Genomic DNA, 6,000 nt, shown 5'->3' with positions numbered 1-6,000 from the left:
CACAATAAACTCCACTTGGAACATTTTCAACCTTCGTAAAATGAATTACTTATAAAAGAGGATTAAGCTCTGCCTCTGGGCCCTTTCTGAGTCACAGTGCTTCTCCATCTTGAATACACTGCAAATATAATTACAATCGCATTACAACAAAACTAAGTCACTCAAGTAAAGCAAAAAATGCTTTTAAGCATTGAAAAGCACAGTGTCAGATCACCTAATCAAAGCAGCCGATAAAAGCTGTGAAGCACCTTCATAAGGAATAACAAGTGTAATATGTGTATTAAGAGGTGCTGGCACAATAAAAGATACAATACACAAACATTTTGAATAAAGCTTATCAGAGAGAAATCTAAATATAATATCAAATGAAAAGATTTTCTTTGAAGTAAACAGAATTACAGTAGAGAGAGTTGGAGAACGTCATGATAGAAAGATGATTGATATCCGTATTAAGACGGACAACACAGCAAAGCGTGTATTTTTTTTTAAATGAAAGAGACAAAGCTCAAAAGCATTTATGGGTCTTAAAAAGTGTTTTTCATCTCGATAGATTACACTTTGCTTTGATTCAGCCATCCTGAGGAGAGCACTCTATCACAAACACACAAAAACTTGTGTGCAAAAATGTGTACACGTTCACAACAGGACTGTATTCATCTTTTCATATAAATCAATGGATTATGGGAAAAAGTCAAGACTGATGCATCTGGCCTCGGCAGGGCATCACATTGGCGGGACCAGTGTATTATCTAGTATTATCTAAGTGAGAATAAACAGTATATGGTGTCCGGGTAATGGGGTGCAGGTGCAAAAGTCAATAATGAGGGATCGTGGGAAAAGAACGTCCTGGGGCAAAAACTGGGAAAACCATACTAAGGGACTGACGGAGTCTTACAGTGTCACGATTGGTATTTTTGACTCCAAAGTAAAGTTGGTAATTTGACATCATCATCATTATTATTAGTTATTTATATTATAAATATTATTAACATGTAACTTTTGAAAATGTCTGTTTTACACTTGCGTCTTATACTGTCAGTTGCTTTATTTGCAGAAAATGAGGTGGCATGCGTAGAAAGGTAAACATTCAAGCAATATGCAAGGAAGAGCTAAAGAGAACAAGAATAAGGGACAAGACCAAAGAGATTTGTATAGTGTTCAAAAACCTAACAACTATCCTGAAGGGGCTTTAGGCTATACCAAAGAGAGTCAGAGATGAGAGAGCAAATGATTGACAGATAGCTGCACAGTGACAAGGATCGTGTCTCGGTGTTTGATTCTCCTGTGCTGATGGAGTCTTTACTGAGCAAGATTCCCCTTGTTGTGCCAAGTTTAGACACGAATGACATCAAAAACATCAGACTCCCCTCAGCCGGACTGCTCGACAGACTCAATGGGGCTCTCAGTGGGAGCACAACGTCACCAATTACACACACAAACACAGAGTTTATGCACTTCTAAAGCCCCTCAAAACCCTCTTAATGCTCTTTTTAGTAGGGCTGTGCAAAAATACAGCAAATTTTTGCAAAATAATTTCACAATCGTGTATCGATAGTCCAATCAATTGATAATATTTTTAAATCACGTTTTAACGTCATAAACAGTACACATGGCCATTGCCTCAAGCATGAGCGAGCATGGTGCTCCAGTTTCTAGAGCCAATGCGTGGGTTATAATGGGAATTGTATTGTTTTTAATTGAAACTATAATCGTGGCTGGTATAAGAGGGATTCTATTGTTGTGATGTAAAAAATAGCCTCAGTGGTCCACAGCAAGTTGTATTTTCAGCCTTATTTTCTTTTTACATTTTTATTTTTAAAAGTAGTGCAACATTTCTGTATTTCTTCTTTTATTGATTTGTTGATCATCTTCACCTATTGTGTGTTCAATGAGCCCAAAACATATTGGTTTGCATTAACATACCATTCGGCTCCACTTCAGTTAGATTTCTAGTTTTGTGTTTGGTATGAAAGGTTTTTTACAGACCTTGTATAAAAGGTGTTAGTGCAAATTAATAATAAGTGCTATTCAAACACATCTGACCTCACTGAAGCCTGAAATTGTCTCAATTAAAATCTATTTTACCACAAGTGTGTGTGTGTGTGTGTGTGTGTTTCATGTGTGTTTTCTGTGTATATACACACAGTGTTAAGTGGATAAGTGCTCTCCTTGAGGCAAGCACACAGAGAATGAAGCCATTTTGTTTTTTCTCAAGGCTCTTGTTTGAATAGGTTCCACATTCAAACCATCACATTTATCATTCAATGGACAGTCTGTACAAGGACAGCGCTGTTACTGAAAGTAAAAAAGAAGAGAACCACATATGTAAACACAAACGAAATGGGAGGAAATTCACAAAGTGAATAAGCTATAGAGAGCAAGGGAGACTGAGGTCTTCAGAAGCACTTGAGCCGCAGGTACAAATTACTTTGCTTAGTTGAAACAACACAATGTATTTTTATTATTATTTAGAGCTATGAGTTTTATATATCTTACGTCTTGGCTGAATATATGGCCTTCATTTCAATGGTTCACATGACCCTGTGATTCTTAGGTGCCCTGGTATTATGGTCAAAGCTACTATCTGGAATGTTGTTGTTTCAACCCTCACAGGATCGATGTCCTTGAGGGGGATTGTCATTGTAATAACTTTGTAATAACTTAACACCTATGTTGATTTAAATAAAAGCAACTAACTTACCTTGGGTGTATTGTATGCTTGAACACAAACTGTTTTGATGTGCTGTCCACTATAGAGAGGCGTCTACAGGATTGTTAGCAGCTAGCTGCATTGTTATCATATGTTATGCTGCATCTTCACCACATAAAATATATTGCTCAGTGCAGTGAATAAAGTGGTTTCTACATTTGCTACATAGTATTTGCTACTAAACTTATTAAAGGATTAGCAAGTGAACTAAGTATTAGTAACTTCTCAGTGTAAAAAAATAATCTGGATGAGTATCAAAATATGTTAAAATAACAAAAGTTCCTCAACAAGGAAGTAAACCTAAGGCCAAAGTGTAGCTATAAACTGTTTATATCTATAAAATCATTTAGTCAGGTTAACTCAATAGGAAAGGCTGTTTGTAAGACGTTTTTTGAACGGTGTTAAGTGAAAAATTGTGTCATCATTTTTCACTTTTCTGTCATCAAACTGTGTGTGCCTTGCTTTCATCTGTAAAAGACAAAATATATTTTGAAAAAAATCTGTGGTTTGGTGTCTGTAGCAATGTTCAATAAAAGGAAGGAAGGAGGCGGGAACTGGCGAACGTTAATCATACTTTTAATATAACAAGTAAACAACAAACTTAAAGTAAAATCTGGTTCCGTCCCTGCTGAAAAGACCAGCTCACAGAGTTCCTAACTGGCCCAGGCCGGTTAGTTCTGGTGTGTTTCTATTGTCTAATGAAGCCTTGGGATTTTCATTGCACCTTTGTCAGAACAAAAATATAATTGGAATGCCAGGGGAGCTTAAAGTACTTCTAATCATTGAAGGATAAAGAGACAGCATGCATAAAAAGCTGCAATACGTTTAATCATACATGCTCAGTTGGATAGTTCTGCTGTTCTACATTATTCAGGTTTTGCCCATCATTTAAATATTAAGCAATGATTCTTTCCTCTCTATTCATCTGACACGCTCTTTTATTTTCCGTGGCACTATGTAAATATACAGCCAGTTTCTGCAGAACCTCATGACCCTGCATGCAAATTAGATTGCAGGTGACATCATCACTGAGATAAGTGACCAATGTTTAAAGCAATAGGCATTTGCCGAAAAAAGGTCTCATCACATCCGCTTCAGGTCTATTCCATGCACTTGTAACATGTAGAACTTCCTTTTGGAAAATATATTAAAGATAAATGTAGTCTGTGTGCCTAATATATGCATATTGATACATAATACTTCTTTATTTTCTACATTGTTAAATTTAACAATAGAATAAAACTAGCTAATCACCTCACATTCAATAGATATCAGTGTTATTTCAAAATGCTGTTACTGTTTTCTACAACAAGCTGATGTAACAAGACGTCTTTTCTGTTTTGGTCATGTGACATTCAAAAAATACCCTATTGAACATTTTCGTAAAGTATTTATCTTGTTTGTGTAAGCAGTGTGGTTGCATAGACTGTTAACATGTGTTTCTGGCTGGTAATTGGTAGTAAAAAGCTGGTCTAGCTGTTTGGCAAGAAAGGGTTAGCTTTAAAAAAGTAAACTTTGAGTACTTTATAAACAACCACACTAATCAATAGTATTTGTATTTGTCAGAAATTGAGTGCACTCATTCAATCCCATAATGCATCGTAATAACGAGTGTACAACCAATGTACACTCACAGCTAGTTGCTAGCCATCTATCTTAAGGCTAAATGAATTTCCAAGTTTCGGCAGAAGATGGTGCCATTAGCGCTTCTGGTGCACTAAGTGTCCGAATTGACTCACTTGTTTTCATTCGCTTCTCCAAGTGGACTACATTAGTGAACTAATGTAGGGAATGGTGAATGTGTGTATAGGGGGCTATTTAGGACCAATGATTCTGTCATGATCCTGTCCTTCTTGTCAGCAGTTTCCTAGCTCTGTGGACAGGGTCGTTACAGTATCATGCCTTTTGTCTTTGTTATGTTTTGTGTGAAGACACGTGGCCTTTGCGCCACGTGTCCTCCGGTCGCGTCTCTTAGCCCTGCCCTCTTGTTCTCCGCTCATGCTTGTCCCATTAGTGTTTCCTCCCCCTCACCTGCCCCACATTATCTCCCTGTTAGTTTCTATTCCCTTCACCTGCCTGTCACCTGCCATGTATTATTCCCTTTGTTTATTGTCCCAGGTCGGTTCATTGCATTATCCATGCCTTACCATGTCTTCGTGTTTGGATTCCCTTGTTCCTGTTTGGTGTTTGATTTGGACTTATTATTTATAGTATCCTGGACCTTCATTGTTTTTTCCCCTTGGGGGAAGTTTTCTCTAAGTCTTGTTTTAGTTTGTTGTTTGCCCCATCGTGGGTTTATTATTGAATTAAACTCTGTTTTATTTAACTGCTGCCTGCGTTTGGGTTCTGCTTTCCTCATATCCTGACAGATTCGTACCAGAAGTGCAATGCAAGACATTGACTGAAAAAGGCAGTGACTTTAAAACTATGTCTGCAGTCAGGAAAAGCCGGATCGGATAATGCTTGTGCGTGCAGTGATCACTTTTAAGGTTTAGTTCAAACTCCATATGTTTATGTAACATTAGCTATTTGTAAAGGTAAAGTAATTGCTTTTAGTATTTTTTACTGTTAGTGAACAAAAACACACTAGCAAAGCTTATGACAATGTCACCGCTGACCATGAGGAGACAAAGGGTAACGTTCACATACAAGTTTATTCCATGGGTAACAATCCAAGCAAAGTAATCAACACACAGGTATCCAGAAAGTTGAGGTGAGTAATCCTAAACAGGTATCAAAACAGGTAGATAATCCACAAACAGCTAGACGGGCAGGTAAGTAATCCACAAACAGGTACAAGGGCAGGTACGTAATCCAAGAACAGGTAAACATACAAAAAAATGGTCAAACTACATCACCGGATACAACTACTAACATAAACATCAGCGTAAGATAAAGGAGACCTGACCAGTGGGTGCAGTGGGTGTTTAAAGAGTCCAGAGATGTGAATCAGGTGCGGGTGAAATAAAAGCTGGTTGATGGGTAGCAAACAATTGTGGGGTTTGAAGTCCGGATAATTTGAGCTGAGGCAGGGATGGTGATAAAGTGGGCGGATAAGGTATGACAGGCAGTGCAAGTGAGACTGGATGTTAGCGTTACTGTAGTTTTTGGCGCTGGATAATTCTGAATGTTTTCCAGAAGCCTAAAAGATATGTAATGATCCTTTTTATACAGTGACTGTCAGGAACGCGGAAAGAGAACCCAAGTGCAGGCAGCGAAACAGGGTTTAAACAGGATTTTAATAAATAATAAACAGGAACAAAACAAAAACCCACGAGGAGGTAAACAGG

The sequence above is a fragment of the Barbatula barbatula genome, assembly GCF_947034865.1.
Source record: "Barbatula barbatula genome assembly, chromosome: 15".
Taxonomy (NCBI): domain Eukaryota; kingdom Metazoa; phylum Chordata; class Actinopteri; order Cypriniformes; family Nemacheilidae; genus Barbatula; species Barbatula barbatula.
Note: the sequence above shows the minus strand (reverse complement) of the source record.